At 43.1% G+C, this 17,232-nt stretch overlaps 1 long non-coding RNA gene across 1 annotated transcript; it reads right to left on the reverse strand.

Annotated features, from left to right (window-relative positions):
• Window positions 1-11,635: 11,635 nt before the first annotated feature.
• Window positions 11,636-13,139, reverse strand: LOC102381630. Its single transcript, XR_323449.1, has 3 exons — window positions 13,064-13,139; window positions 12,900-12,979; window positions 11,636-12,147 (listed from the first exon to the last, which is right to left on the reverse strand). It is a non-coding gene; the product is annotated as an uncharacterized LOC102381630 (long non-coding RNA).
• Window positions 13,140-17,232: the final 4,093 nt, after the last annotated feature.

The raw sequence follows: 17,232 nt of genomic DNA on the forward strand, positions 1-17,232 counted from the left end.
AGGCCTTTTACTAACATATGCTTTGTTCTGTCTTCATCAGTAAACATGTTGGCTGATTCTCTACCCCATTATACTAATTGTCCATTGGTGTCAGTGGAGTGACACTAAAATGAAGACAGTCATGCTCACTATTGCTAAAGTTAAAGAATGCCTTAATTTATTTTTAATCCTGGTATCAAATCTTGCTTTCAAGTCCTTTCTTATGGGGTCTCCTCATCAGTCCCCTGATCAGGATGAAGTTGTGTAGAAGAAAGTGATGGTTTGCACCCCAGCAAAAGTGGCAGGTTACAGATCACCTGTATCCCCTGGTTCTTCTAAGACTGATACTGGTCTTTATGTTCCTTGCTGGCATCATACCATACATACAGAATCCCTGGGCTAGCTTTATGGAAGTATTTAGACACACAAAATGCATGTTGGCAGCTGGAAAAGGAGGAAAACAATGCCTAGTGGGATGCACAAAAGCATTAGGACTGTAGGAAGCTTCAGTCACTGATTTGATTTGGCGGAGATTCAGCCCGATTTGGTGGTTGAATCTCTGAATCAAATCAGGAGACCCTTTAATCTCTCTGAATTGAATTGGAACCCTCCGAATCAATTCAGAGAGATTCAATGATTCGGCCATAGACACAGCTTTATATGTTTTTTCCACATACCTCAAGGTACTAGGTGGCTTATGAACACTGAGATGGTGGGGCAGATGGAGCATCCCAAGGGAGCGGGGGAGTCCCCAGAGCGCACAATAGTAGACCCAGAAGTGGACCGGACCCCCCTATGCCCCTCCTGGCTTGGTGACTGGCATCTCCTGGGTCTGGGGAGCCACCCAGTGTCCCCCCATGGCCAATTGCTAAGCCAGAGGAGCTCAAGGGGGGGCCCCCCATGTGCTCAGCAATGGATGTGGAAGTGGGCCAGAAGTACTTACAGTCCACTTCCAGGTCCACTGCCGAGCATGCGGGGGGGGGTCCCACCATGCTCCTGTGGGATGCTCTACCTGTCCCATCATCTCAACATTCACTAGCCACGCCTGGTACCTCAAGGTCTGTAGAAAAAAAACATTTAAAGCTGTGTCTATGGCTGAATCGCTGATTCTCCGAATCAACATTGAATCTTCAGATTCGGATTTGGCCAAATCAAATTGGAACAGTGATCTGAATCAACAAATCAAATTACTGTCCCCCAAAATGGGCCAAATCCAAATCGAATACAGCCCGCTTTGCACACCCCTAAAAAGCATGCAAGTGAATTAGGTGCCTAACTCCCACTGACTTTGAATGAGGGATAACTACCTCTCTCATCTCATACATACTTAGTACATTTGAGAATCCCAGACAGTGCCTCTTTGCATCATCAGGTTCCACAGCACCTTGATAAATCTGGCCCTGAGCAACTGACTGTCTTCACAGAACTTATCCAGTCACTTGGCAGGAACCAGGCTTTCACAAGGTCTTCTGTGAATTTCAGCCAAGATCAGAGACTTACCTTACAATTTCCCATCTTACGCTGGTTTAGGTCAAAGCCTTGATGTTCTCAAAACATTATTTATGAGGTTTTAAATTGATTTGATATTGTCCCTTAGTTAAACAACATCAGAGAGTATATGAAAGTGATGGCAATTCTGAACAAGATGGATGAGGCTCCTCCAGTCCCCAGTTCCAACCAGTTTGCTGCTGATGAGTCATTTGTTAATTTCTTCAGATAAAATTGACAGACAATTACCATTCATTTCATCACAGGCAAAGTGATCCTTTCCAGAGCTTTCTGGCTATCTTTTGATAACAGTGACTTACAAAAACTGTCTCCTACAACACTATCTCTCTCCCAAAGCTTTAATAATTTATCCTTCTGTTGCTTTGAATTTTTTTCTCTTTCCTTTTCTCCTCCCTAGGGTCACATTCATTTATATATAGACATTTGCACCTTTGCCGATTAGAATACTTGGTCTATATTTGCTTCTAGATGATGCATTAACCAACAATTTTTTATGTTAATTATTTTTCTAGAATGTTTGTCAAATGCCAGACATTAATTTTTAAATGAGTTAAATAACTCAGTGGAGCTTCCTTTACTTTTGCGGTTGGTGGGGAGGGGTTCACTGAAAACTGTAATTTTTAAATGAATTTAGCACATGCGAGACAATGCTTCAATTACCATGGATCCAAAATTTGGCAATTTTTCTGCTGTGGTTGGGATGGTTTGTATTGCTTCCCTGGCACTGAACAGCTACCATCAGCGTGCCAGACTCGCAAAGGTTTTCTTCTAAGTAAAGAGATGCTCAGATGGTGTAGAAAACTTGTAGCTGATCCTATACTACTCATCTTCTATGACTGGTGCAAAGGGCATGAGGGAGGCATCCTTATGCTGCGTTATCTCCAGCTGTCATAACAAACCCTTCTCATCACAGGCAGATGGCACAACTTAGGACAACTTGAAAGGCTGCTGAAAGTTGGGCTGGATGAAAGACAAGAATTTTATTTTGTGAGAAATTTTGAGGTTTTAACATCTGTTTTAGTTCTCCACTGGAACAATAATGAGACCTTTCAAAATTTTGTCATGAAAAGCCACGAGGCAGAGAGAGAGAGAGAGAGAGCACCTTATAGAATAACCAACAGCCTGGTGGTTAGGGTACCCATTTGGGATGTGGCATACACAGGACCAAGTCCCCACTCCAAATCAGACAAAGCTGGACCTTAACCTGGGTCTCATGCACCAGGCTGTCCAGTTACTTTAAGGGTTTGCCCATGTTGTGAAAACCTTCCTCCCAAATTTCATTAAAAGCAACACCAAGAATTTTGGTTATGACAAATTCATGTTTTCCAATACGGTTAAAAGATTTAATTGAAGAATTCCCAACCAGCTCTAGCTCTGCATTTTTCCCAGGATCTGGTTTAAGAACATTGTTTGCTTATCTCTACATACACATATACATTCCTTTCCTATGCCTTTGCCAAGTGCTTCTTGGTGGCAGCTCAGGATCTGGCTCAGTTGTCTTGACATATCTGAAGAACGCAGCCACATGCTATAATAGTAGATGGCTTTAAAGACTTCCCCTGGCCTGGTTACAAACAAAGCAAGGTAGCTGAATACTTTTTGAAAGGGGACAGAAAGAATTTGAAAATGAATAACTTGGTTTATCTATAAAACAGCTACAATAGGAAAGAACCATACACACCACAGTCAAAAGTGAGACTTCTCCTAGGCACTGAGTGTGGAACCACTGGACTCTCTGATTGACCTCAGTTGTGTGAAATCAGGTTCATATATGAAAGTAGATGCAGAATCCATCCATCCATCCATACAAACCCTTGAACCAAAGGAGACCAGCTGTTGGCAATGGAGTAGTCCTCCTGATCAGACCAGACAGCAGCCACTTCAGCAGGTGTGATGTTCTGTTCAGGAAGATGCAGAGAGACACACATGCAATAAGGAGGCACTTACAATGCTGACTCCTGCAGGCTTTGGGCAGGATGGAGCTCACTTCACACAGGCCATCACATAATTGTCCGATGGCAACAAGCTTCAGACACTCCTGACTTGGGCCAGATTTGCCAAAGGGTCCTAGACAGAAAGAGGGACCTTGGGGCTGTTTGTAGAGCGCTTAGTAGAGTGGGGCTCTAAGCCTGCGTGGTACTTCATAGGGCTACCATAAGAAATTATAAATCAGAACAAAAAAAGTAAAACAACTAATCATGTGGAAGATTACACCTCCAATCAGATACATAATCTTCAGTCAACACTGAGCTATCCAATTTCCAGAGTTCATTACAACACTACCAAATCTAGACTTGGAGGTTTTATATATTTGAACTCTGTACAAAGGACCAGTTCCATTGTTTTCTTCCTATATCTGAACAAATCAACCCTTTTCTAGTCAAATTTTCCTCTCAAACAGAAATCAAAAAGCCTTTCAGAGGGTGCCCCAGTTTCAGACAGGTGATGTTTTGTAGTTTTAAGGGAAATACCTCCCTTTGTAAGAGAAATGATGCACACCTGTGCAATAAATCAGATCTCTAAAGATCTCATGTTGGCGAGGTTTTTGCTCATCGTTAGCACGTGGAGGATTCCTTTCTTGTAGTTTAGTGACCTGCACCTCCCTGTCCCTTGTATCCAAGCTACATGCAAATACAAACCCCCAAACCTTTGGGTAATCAGCCAAAACAAACGGGCTCCTGTAAGAACATTGAAGTGAAAGGGATCTGCTGGATCAGGGAGCCCAGTCCCCTGCCACTGCAGGCAACCATATCATGTAATCCCTTTCATAAGCCAATCACACTATCTTAAAAACTCATTAGGTTTTTGCTGCCAATTTAGAGAGCTATTCCAAACCTCACTGCTCTGATTGTTAGAAATCTTCTAATCTCCAGCCTAAAGTACGCAGGGCCAGTTTATATCCATTTGTTCTTCAACCATCATTATCTTTTAGTTAAAATAGCTCTTTTCCCTCCCTAGTGTTTATCCCCTGTATATTTATAGACAGCAGTCACCCTTCCTCTCAGCCTGTTTTCTTGGCTAAACAACCTAAGCTCTTTTAGTCTCCTCTCCCTTCTCTGATCATCCTAGTAGCTCTTCTCTGCACCTGTCCCAGCCTGAATTCTCCTTTTTTGGGGAACATGGATGATCAGAACTATATACAGTATTACACATGAGGTGTCATATTAATATTACATTAATACTTCCCTTCTTCTATGTTGTATATCTGGGAATTTTGATGTGCTGTAGACTGTAGCATGCATAAGCTGCTGGCATGGAATATAAATGAGAATAATAGAAATCAACCAGGCTCAGATTTCAGGGAATAAAAATATGAATACAATTAATCCATGTTAGACAAACTCTCTCCACTGCTTGCTGCTTGGAAACTGGGGAAGGAATTAGACATTAAAAGTTTTCTTACTCTTATTTATTCAAAGAGAAATTAGCCATTGCTTTCAAAGGAACTCACCTCTTAAGCATTCCAGATATATATGTAAAATGCAGTATTGTGAAACTGGTTTCAAAGAGGCTTAATATTAGTCAAGAGGAGCCAGAGGAGAGTTTTGTATCTGACATGTCCTGTGCTTGGAGAGCGTGTTGCACATGCAGCAGTGGAGGGTGTGGGGTGGTTCATTTAATAGGTGTTCCCTAGCAATAACTTCTGTCATTTTGAAACTGGCTCTCTAATTTAAACCAAATGTCAGATGATTAATTCCTTTCTTTCAGTCTGTAATTCCTAAGCAGCATTTGGTAATCACACGTGGCTTATTCTCATAAAGTATTGATATCACAAGCATTTATTGCTGCAGTAATCAGAGGAGGGAAAGGTTACTGTCTATGTATGTGCACATTCATATGTATGACTTCTGCCTATTCTTTGTGTCTCTCCCTTTGATTCTTCAAGACATTAAAAAGAATATGTAAAATCTAGCTGAGCATCAGCCTACAGGGAAGGGAAGGCATTCCAGGTTAGTTTTCAGCCTTAGCACAATAGCCCAGAGAGGGCAGGTGGTACTTCCAGCTGGGCCTCCAAAAAAGGCTGCCTAAAATGATTGTTTAAATTTCAGCTCTCCCTAGGAGGATACTGAGCACTGCTTTTATGTAAGCATTTTTGTTAACATGATGTCTTAGACTGGTGAGAGATGCACATGCTCTGTTATTCTGTAGTGACTCAATTCTTCCCTTCTCCTGCAGAGCATAGGGCTAAGGGTGGGCCCATCAGGGAACCGGTTAAGTCTCCCTGATTTTGTGTCTGCCTAGCCCTGGCATGACCTCAAGAAGCCCAAGGGCTGCTCTAAATTACAGTACTAACATAAAGTCCCTAGGGACCTAGATCACTGGACAACCTTGTTTGTCTCCTCCATCCTCTTGCATGCTAGGGGGTTGGGGGCAGCTGGTGTGGGAGCTAACTCAACTGTCTTTATACCAGTGAGGAACCCCCTAATGCAAACTCAAGCAGTGCAGAGAGCTCCGAACATGATGGGTTTGTCCATGTACACTTATTTTGGTACATACGGTAGCTACATATTGTAGGTGTATTTATTCCCAGAGCCAAGGTCTCTGTTCATATTATTGGGCTGTCAGAGCAGTTTGGTCAGTTCAACGAGGATCGTTGATGATCCTGCCAGACTTGAAGTGGGAGTGTGACCACACTTGGGAGTGAAAATAAACCTCATTAGCAGCATGTGATAAATATAGAATTGGTAATAAGCAACTGTGAATTTCTAGACTGTAACTCATACTAAAGAAAGTTGATTATTCTTGAGCCTAGTGTTATACCTGTGGATGATCAGATCCAACAATTTCTTGGCTCCTTTTTTAAAATAAATACCTAAAAAAAGGTCACATATATGTAGGCATGATCCAAAACCCACTGAAATCAAAGTCAGTCTTTCCAATACCTTCAAAACCCTTAGATCCCACACTATATTTTTTTTTTATTTGTTACCACAAATCTAAGGCATCAACCAGAAAGAGGAATGAAAATCATTTGTCAAACTTTATTCCTAACACTGCTAACTTTAGATCCTGTCTTGTTCTTCTCTGTTTGATTTCTATTATCAGTCTCAGTAGGAACAATATTGGGCCAAACGCCAATAAAAACCACTAATAAAATCAAGGACACAAAAAAGGGAAACACATCCTGACCTACACTCCTTAGGAAACCCACATAAAACCAAATGTCTGAATAAAAACTTACCAGAAGTCATTCAGAAGTGTCAGAAAAAAATTCTCCTTTAAACTCCTTCTCTGACAGGAAATGGTTACATAATTTAACAGAAAACCGTAACTTCATAATATGTTTGAACCATTCAGTGTATTTTAAAAGAAAATTACTTCCTTGCTACAAAGTCCTATAAGATATTTTAAATGTATAGCAAAGTTATCACTCTACTAAATTCCCTACATTTTCAAAGCCATAGACCTGTGCTGATTTAATCGCAATCAAATTCACTAGGACTTTTCCATAAGGGTAATCCTTAAAACCTGTTCTGGGCAGTCAGATGTTGCTCTTCTAGCTGCCCTCAGTCCCTGAACTGAGTGGGCCTGCACTGTGAAAACGCTTGCTGGAAGGATTTATTTTTAGATGTTCTTTATCTTCAGTTCCATGCTTGACTGTACAAGAGTTTAGTCAAATGCTGTTTGTACAAAAAAAAAGGCAGAAGCCTATTTACATGACTCACAAAAGCCAGCTATCTTCTGACAAACATCTAATTCCAGTCACTGCACTAGCCACGACAACTGCCATCATTACCTTATGTCATAGCAGGGTCCTGCAGGAGGGCCGTGATCTCCTCAAGGCCCCCTTCCCATGCCAAGCTGGCCCAAAGGGCACCCTCAAATTCTCGCCCTCCACGTCTTTGATAACACCACATATTTGAGAGGCTGCCTTTTACGCCCTCTCGGTCACGTCTTGCTGGTTACTCGGACCCCATGGTTTTCCAGATTCTTCGTGGGTCCTGCTCTACAATGGGTGCTTCAGGGGCACCCCAGCCTTAGGGGCTATGCGTGGCTCCAACCATCCCTTTACCACACCCCAAGCCTCGCAGCTGGAATAGACATTGTTCGGTCTGGGTCTACACCCTCTCTCTGGCACTCGGGCTCTCCATGGCCCTGTCTCTCTCCACACCCTCTCTCTGGTGCTTCTCCACAATGCCACCTCATCTCCTGGGGCTTCTCAAGTGCAGCCCCCTTCTCCTGGAGCTCTTCACTGCCCCTTTTCTCTAGGGCCTCCTCACAATAATGCTGCCCCCCTCTCTGGGGCTCACCAGTAGAACTGCCCCCCTCTCTGGGGTTTCTCAACTGCCCCTCTCTGGGGCTGGGGTCTGTGCACCCCGAATGCTGCACCCTTGCTGACGCTGGGGTTCCCACACTGCTGTGGGTCCTCGATGAGGCCTCCTCCAACCCCTATTAGCCTCACCCAAACCACCGGTAACAAACAGCAAACAAAATGCGAGCCCATCGGCTATAACTTAAACAGAAGCCGCTTGGCCATAATAACATTCAAGCCTACCCGGGAATTCTTCATTTCACAGCCATGTGAAAGCCATGTGCCTAGGAAATGACCTGCTGGGTGGCACGGAAGTGGAAAGGGACGTTGGAGTCCTAGTGGACTCCAAGATGAACGTGAGTCGGCAGTGTGACGAAGCCATCAGAAAAGCTAATGGCACTTTATCGTGCATCAGCAGATGCATGACGAATAGATCCAAAGAGGTGATACTTCCCCTCTATCGGGCGCTGGTCAGACCGCAGCTGGAGTACTGCATGCCGCAGTTCAAGCAGGATGCGGACAACCTGAAGAGGGTCCAAAGAAGAGCCACTCCTCTGATTGGAGGCCTGCAAGGAAGGCCCTACGAGGAAAGGCTAAGGGACCTTAACCTTTTCAGCCTCCCCAAGAGAAGGCTGAAAGGGAGCCTTGTGGTGGTGTACAAATTCATAATGGGAGAGCAACACAAAGTAGGTGATGATCTGTTTACCAGGGCACCCCCTGAAACAACAAGGAACAATGGCCATAAGCTACTGGAGAGTAGGTTTAGACTGGACATTAGAAAAAAGTTCTTCATGGTTAGGGTTGCCAGGATCTGGAATGGGCTTCCAAGGGAGGTGGTGCTCACCCCATCCTTGGGGGTCTTCAAGAGGAGGTTAGATAAGCATCTAGATGGGGTCATCTAGACCCAGGACTCTTTCCTGACTACGCAGGGGGTCGGACTCGATGATCTATTGAGGTCCCTTCCGACCCTAACATCTGTGAATCTATGTCAGATGCTGCTCCTTCATCAGGTCTCTCCTCTCTTCCAAGACAGAGAGCTCTACCTCCTTAGCTGCTGGCAGGGAACTGCCTTTGGCCTCAGCTCAGGTTTATAAGGGAGCCAGGCCCTGCCCCTTTCAGTCAGCTGACTGCTGGCAGGTGTGATTGCTTGCTGGCTCCCCTTGCCCTGGCAACCAAAAGCTGGGCTCTTTATTCACTGCTAGGGCTCTTTCCCCGGCAGCCTCCCCTCTTTAGGAGCAAGGCACCTAAGTGCTCTGCGACACCTGAATATTTAAAATGCTTCACTATATCTTTTGAAAGATGCTTGGACTGCTTGCTAATTCAGCAAGTAGCTTAAAATTCACTTTCATTTGTGACCGAACCCAAAATGTATGTGCTGTAGCACCCATCTAAATGACATCAGAAAACCATCCCTCCTTCTTAGCCCTCCTTGTTGAAAAGGAACATTCAGCATGACACTAAATATCTTTGCATTTGGGAGGTCCAGGGATGGGATCTCTCTCAAAGATGTTATACAGTAGATAGCAGATAGATTCGCAGGGCTATGTGGAAATATCTACAGGTGGTCTTGTGTCAGGACTGGATTTCAGGAATGTGCAGGGCTCGGGTTTGACCGCTGCTCATTCAGTGGGGGAGAAGGGAAACCCTTCTGACTAAATTCCACCAGGTGAAACCTCAGAGGCCTTTCCTCCCATCAGGGCACCTTCCTGCACATTTTTGCCCAAGAGAAGGTGATTCTTTACCCTCATGTCTTGATGGGGGGGAAAAAAAGAGAAAACCTGTAACAGAAGTAGCAATAATTCTAGCTGTCAAATTTGGCATTTGTAAATAACTCAAAGTAAAACACAAAATATTGGGCGGGGGGTGGAGATTGTATTTTGAAAAATATTTGATAGTTCTGTTTCCCATTAATCAATTCACTAAAATGTTATTTATAGTGAAACTATTAAAAACAAGTAATTGCCAAGTAATTTGTTTTGGGGATGGGTGACAGTATGAAGAGGAACGAATCTCAAAAAATGACCAGGAAGGAAAAAATACCAGGGGTAAAAAAAATAGCATTCAAGATAATGGGGATGATGTATAGTTAAACAGTCATAGCGAAGACAGCTACGCATGTCCTTTCACAGCCTTTGATGAAGTGACCTTGGGCTCATGAAAGCTTATGCATCTCTGGTTTGTAAGTCTGTAAGGTGGGTCTCTACCCAGACTTCTGCCAGTCATAGAAGAGCAAGGGTCTCTTTCTTTTATTTTTTAATTCTGATTAATCATTGGTAGTTCCATAAAGGAAAAAGGAGTATTTCTGTACAGTGTAAAATTAGAACAGATCCTCACATTCCCACATCCTTTCTAGCATTAAAAAAGGAGGTTAGTAGCTGGGATGTAACCTGTCAAAGATGACCATCCAATCTAAAAGTAGAAGAGGAAGGGTACAACAGGGAGGGCAGGTCAATGTCAGCGAAATTTCTACACCTCTTCTGGAGTAAATTGACATAGACAAAACATGTACCTGTATACAAGGATACCATACAAGACCCCAGGACCCCAGGTCCAAAATCAGATTTACAGGGACAACGCCTGGCATCCGTGCTCAGTTCTGCTGAGCAGTGGTTTGAATTAGAAACTTGACTGCTGGATCCATAACTGAAGAAAAGTTTGGGTTTGAACAGAAATATTCATTCTAAGCAAAAGTTAGCATACCCAATTTATTTTTTTTTATAAAATAGAAATAAGGGTGTACACACACACACTTTTTAAATTAATAAAACTACACTTGAAAATTACCAAAGTAAAAAAACCAAAACTTTTTTTTTTTTTTTTTTTTTTTAACAGATGGAAATTTCCTACTAATACTAACCTCAAACATCAAATTAGGACTATGGCTTGAACTTCTAAGAATTTCAACAGATATATTAGGAGTTTTAAGAAACAAAACTCATTACAGTTTCCTATCAATGATCAAATTTATCCAGTTTGGCAATGCTATGAGATTTGTTATCATAATGACATTAATTCCACTGAATTCTTCCTTGATGCATACTCCACATACCCAAAGTACACCATAATGCTGGATTTTTTTGCCTGCTTTCCTGCTGTAAACACACACTATTTTTGTCTGCTCTGTAATCCCTCCTGCACAGCAACATGAACTCATAACAGCTAGCTGGTATTACATGTGGTCTTCTTTAGGTGTATACTCTCCACTTCCCTCTGTTTAACCACTTGCTTCTTTTGCTTGGTTTAGTTGCATCAGCTCAAGTGATGCATTTGTGTTTCTCCTTAGTGGCCTAATTCTGATACCCTAACTCTGTACTGTACGTTACTGAGATCAGTAGCACTTCTTATGGAGAACAGTATGCTTTGGCCTGAGGCAGGATGGCTAATTCAGGCTCCTAGCTAGTGTTTTAGCATGCAGCACTTCTCGTGTACCATTTCCAAGTGAAATGCCAGCAGCCAATCCTGCAAATACCTCACCTTGGTTTTTAGCAGCACGAATAGCAAAGCAAAACAAGGCAAACCACTTGACAAGGTCTTTTCTGGGAATCTTTCTCAGGGCTTAATTGGCTGCTTGGAGAGCAGATGCTTTACTATTTCTTTTTTAGTACCCTTGCCACTTTGACCATACAACAACCGTAGCAGCCTACATCACAAGGCCCAAGCACACCTGTCACATCTCTTCCCTGGGGAGGAATTGAGAGATTCACCTGAATATTCTGCTTGGCATAATGATGAGATCCAATAAACCTGAACTGAAACAGAAAACAGCAGTGGTACTAGGCACAGAGGTACTAGGCTGAAGAGTAGGAGCAAGAGACCTTTATTTCATTGCATTATTGTAGGCTAGCAAATGACACGGCCAACAGTGCAGCCCCTCCAGATTTGTTAGATGTGTGTGCATTACGTATTTGTCTTCCTGGCTTTGTTCAGGGCCATGAACACTGGTGTATAATGGAAATATTTATTAATAGCATAGAAATTTGGGCTCCATTTACATAAAAATATTTCAGTATTCCTGCAATTAAATACATTGGCTTAGATTCAAGTGCATGCCTTTAAAACAGTCATGAAGGGTCAGATTCTGTATTAATTTATGATGTGCCTTGCTGTAAGGTCCTGATCTGACTTCTATGCTTATGTCAGTAAGACTCTTTTCATTAACTTCAGTGGGAACTGGAAAAGGCCCTGGTTCCTGAGTAACTCCAGTGTAAATATCAGAAGAACCTGACTTTTATGGCATAAATACAAGTTAAAATTCAGCTGTGCAGAACAAGCAAAATTAGACAGGTGTAGGTCCCAGGCACAGTGGGTGGGCAGGCTGGAACAATGTGATCGGCAGGTTGAGAGAGCTGGTCTACGCAGATGACAGAGGGCAAGTGGAAAGCTGCTCGCAGACACAGTAGAAAGCACTTGTGAGAGGCAGCAAGATAAACACAGAGGAATAAAGTTAGAGACAGAAAAACACAAACATTGTAGTTACCCACATACCCACGAAGATAGCTAAGGATAATTTAGTACCCTGTATTAGAGAAATATACTTTTAATATCCAATAAATAATACGTAAAAATATAGGCACCTGGAAAATGTAACAAGGGAGCTTTTTCATGCTACATGAAATGTATAGAAACATTGCTCATATATCATGTATTTTTACCCATATATTCTTCACACTGGATCCATAAGAGGTTAAATCTCCTGCAAGCATATAGTCACAAAACAGATGGTGCCTGTATACTAAAGGTATGTAATAAAAATCAATTCTAGGAAAATATAAACACTAATGGGGCAGGTCCTAACCTAAGCAATGGGATCTTTACACTGCTCTGAGCAAGAGCAAAAAAGTAGCTCAAAGCTCAAACATTGCACAAATTGTTATGTACTCATATATAGTTCCCACATGACTCTAGATAAAGTCCATTGTATTACAGCCCCAATTTACTGTCTTTCTGCAGGTTGCTTTCTGCTTTTATCTCAGATAACAAGACAACAAACTCTTGTCTAAGCTTTCTCCTCAAGCTCAGCTATTCCTAGGAATTATCCTGCAAGTTTTGTCTCTCAAAGCCCCTCATTCTTTCTGCTCAGAAAGATAATCCAACACACATTTTACCTTGGCTGAAGCTAACAAGGATCCACCTACTGGTATAACTGTGTGGTAATTACCTTTGTGCAGGATTCAAGCTGTTGGCGTCAAGGTGATTCAGAAAAGCTCTGCATACAGGGTCCAATAATCTGTCATCCTGCTACATGAAATGACACAGGTTTCATTCTTTGAAAAACAGACTACATTTCAGAAGAGTTACCCCATGCTCTTTTATACTGCTTACAGGAACAAGTAAGGCCTTTGGCAAGTAAAGGCATGATGGGATCTGATGTGGGATCCCCACAATTGTGCTTCCTGCCATGCCACACTTGCATGGCAGGAGGCATGATTGTGGGACCCTGCATCAGATGCTATCATGCCTTATTGCTGATGCAGGAGGAGCCTGGGATTATGATCCCGGGCTCCTCCTGCACAGGCAAGTAGCAAGTTCCCATGGCTGGAAACGCCACTGGCTGATCCAAGCTCCCTGATGCAGGGGAATATTATGAGCTCCTGCGACTGGGATCCCTGTCAGATGATAGAGGCTCCCAGCCACAGGGTACACCATATGCCTCCAAGGCTGGGACCTTTCAGCTGATGGGGGAAACTCCTGCAGCTGGGAACCCTGTCAGCTGACCCAGGCTCCCAGGTATGTGATTGTGGGATCTAGCCTCAGATCCCATCATGCCTTATGACTGGTGCAGGTGGAGCCCAGGATTATGAAGGGGTAAGTTGCAAAAAGCAATTCCCATGACTGGGAACCCTATCAGCTGACATGGGGGCACACCCCATAACTAGAGGCCCCAGCCTGGCCATACATTCAATTAATAACAGGATAGGAACCAGCCACAAAGTTATTACGCATTTTTATGTAATCATTTCGTGGTGTATTCCTTGTTTCACCATGCCATTAATTGCATTAATGTGTGGCTGGGTAACCACTTCAGATGTGATTAACTGGTCCAGCTGTCCTGGGGGCAGGGGAGGGAGCTCCAGAACCACTTCTCCCCGCTCCAGCCACTGCCACAGTTGTCACTGGTTGAACTTTGCTCCACATGCAGCTGGTGGGGGGGCGGAGGTCTGGAGCGTCCCTTCCCCCCCCCCCGCCTCTGCATCATCTGGGCACAGTGGCAGTAGCAGTGACATGCAGGGAATATGGGGAAGGATGAGAGGATACAGTAGAAGGGCATGGGGAAGGGAAGATTTTTACCTGCTTAAGGGACTTAAAAGAAGTCCTCCACTGCTGCTTCTGCATCTGCCTGCCCTGATGTGTGCAGGGAGTTGGAAGCAAAGGATGCAGCCACCCCTGAAACTCAGGTCACTGCTCCTTTATGAAATCCAGGATCCACCCTGGATCTGCCTATTTGTTACAATGTTGTTTCCTTTGTTACTGCTACTCATAGCATCTATGCTTCTAACACCTTGCCAGGCTCATCACAATACAATGTGCAGGCTGGTATGTTACAACAGTGGTTGTCAACCTTGTTAGCCCTTGTGTAGAAGAACTGAGGGAGCTCAGAGGGGAGTCTCCACTCACCCCTTTTTTCTAGCCCCTGGGAGCTGAGCTGTTTTGCTGGCACCGGCACAAATGCCCACGGTCTATCTGCCCATACTGCTTTATTTTTCTTAGAGATGGATTTATATGAGTTCCCGGTAGTTGTCCAGGGAGAAACTGTGCCCAGATTGGGCTGTGAAGTCTTAACAGTGGAAGATGGCAATCAGACTATGAAGGCCTGTAGTGGGGGTGTAAGGGTGGAGAAGTCCCTATTGTAAGGCCTTAGAGGGTCTTACCAGAGGCCATAGCAGACTATTGTCTGCGAAAGAGTAGCTCTGACGGCGGGGCCTTCTGCCTCCTTTTGGGACAACACTCTACCTAAAATTACTTATGAGTTGTGGCAGGCAAGTGTCCCGGGAAGGCAGGAGACTCTAGTTGATTCACAGCATGGGTCAAGATGTTGAGAGAAAGGCTTGACCACACCCTGCTATAATAATTAACCCCTGGTTTCCTCTTGAAACTGTGCACTCTGAATTGTTTAAACTAGTAGCTCACAACATTTTTAGGCTCAAGATACTCCTTGACAGATTCAAGGCACCCCTCAGAAAATACCACTTTTCACTCATTTCTTGACTACAGGAAAATCCTAGAGCAATTCTTCTGTTGCAAAGAACTCAGGAAGACCACACCAGGTCAGGATGTTTTTGATACTATAGATTCCTTTTTGAAATCTCTGGGTTTGCCCAACCTAACAGCAAAAATATTGCACAATACCCTTAAAAGGATCTTGCAGCGCTTTGGTTCAGAATCACTGTGTTCTACATTAAAGACAGACCAGGAGATGGTAGGTTGTACTATGCATGAGCCCAGGGAACAGCAACATGTCTAGAAATGCAGCATTCTTTCACCATTCCCTATGAGCTGTGAGGAAAAGCACCATTCCCCCTCCTTCTCCAGCTCCATCTCAACCCTTATTTTTCTCTCCCATAACTTCGGGTCGTACTCAAGTGCCCCTGACCTACTTTGCACATTAGCATGAACATCTGAAATGGCTACCATAATAGTAGAGGAATATATACTCTATTCCTTAGGGCTCAGTTTTTCCTCTGACAGTCTATGTTGAAATTGGCACTCAAGTTTTATCCATATGCTTCACATAGCTCTCTTCATAAAGCAGTAGCTATGCATCTACATCCTACTCTGCATTTTTTCATAATTTCCTACACATGTATTTTTGTTTTGGCAACTGTCCACTAAGCCAGGCATAATATTCAGGAAGTCAAGATCCCTTCTGCACTCGTCAGTATAGCTTTGGGGAAATGTTTGTATTTTCATTATTTCCCTAGTAATCAAAGTGTAATGCTTGCTTTATAAACATCTGTGGACAAAAACTCCTGTTGTAAAGAATCACACTCTAAACAGGAAGGGAAAGCATTTAAAACATCCAGTCCAAGTTTTATCATGGGAACCCATATACCCTGGAACAGGACGTTTTGTGAGTTTGACCTGGTTTCAGATAGATAAAGGGCAGGGCATCTATATGCAATAAACCTACAATATTTATTTTAATACAAAGTCTTGCTGTAATAATTGCATATTCCCCATTAGCCTAGCACCTTAAATACTCCTGACCTTTGGCCATTGTAGAAAACAAGGGAAAAAAGCTTCACCATCTCCTAGTGTTATTTACTGGACCCCCCTTGCAGCAGAGGCTTTTAAAGAGACACTGAAAGCACTTTCCCTAATAGCATGGCACAGCACCCATTCTTATTTGTCTTTTTGCATTTCAAATTCTAAAGCCTAAATTGTATCTCGTTTCCCCTCTTCCAGCTCTTCCGTGCTTCTGAAAAGAAACCTAGCAATCATCTTAACAATGGCTCTTTCTATTTTTGATGAGCCCATGAAGAAAGCTAAACTGCAGAGCTAATGAAAACCCAGCAGCCAGTCAGAACAGCTTCTTTGCTTTTTTCATATTCACCATATTCTGATTAATGCAAGTCAATCTATCCACTGAACTATGCAGGGGTGCTGAACCACACTGCTAAAGCCAACATGCAGCAGCTGTCTTCCTGTTATTTTCACCTCTTTAAAGCCTCCTGCTACCTCACCCTCAGGCTCCTATTTGAACTCTGCTTAATTCACAAAATTTAGAAAAAAAATTGACTTAGTTTAATGCCATCAATACTTCAGTTCACAGCTATTTTTATGCAATGTGGGTGAAAATCAGAGCATCTGAATCCTGGAGATCCACAGGTTAGATTGAAATCTTCCATCCAGAACAGTAAAATCCATCCATTTCTCACTAAGGCAGCAGAAGCAAAACATCCTAACACTGGAAAATGCATAGGGATTAGTATATGGTGGTGTCAAGGGAGCTGTAGAGTATATACCAGCTGAATTATGAGGTCTGCAAATAGCGTAAAAAATTCCTTTTTTAATTTACCATGGTTCAGATTCTGCAATCCTCCCTTCACTGGGCACCACCTTGCTTTCCGACTAGCTCCATTTATTCCAATGGGACTTTTTATGTCGGAAATGCAGTTCAGGAGGGTAAGCATATTGGATTCTGTCCCTGTGAGGTAAATCCAGCTTTTCCTGAGTGGCAGTTCCCCAGGAAGGGGAACTCATAGATTTGGAGCAAAGTGGTAGGAATGAGGATGCCCATGGGCTGTGGAGCTCAGTAGCTTGGAAGCCACCAAGGTGACAGTGCTCAGTTGGAAAGCCTCCTCTTATGCAAAACTTCTACAGAATTTCACAGAAAATGATCATATTTCTATGGACTCTCAGACCATCTTGTAGTTTTTACAAGAAATTGAAGACAATAGCTGAACCATCCTGCAGAAATTTCCAGCCAGGACATGAATTGCTATGAAATTCTACAAGGATTTAGCACAATTTCCATAGAACTCTGCAGAATT

The sequence above is a fragment of the Alligator sinensis genome, unplaced genomic scaffold (genome assembly GCF_000455745.1).
Source record: "Alligator sinensis unplaced genomic scaffold, ASM45574v1 scaffold54_1, whole genome shotgun sequence".
Lineage (NCBI taxonomy): Eukaryota > Metazoa > Chordata > Crocodylia > Alligatoridae > Alligator > Alligator sinensis.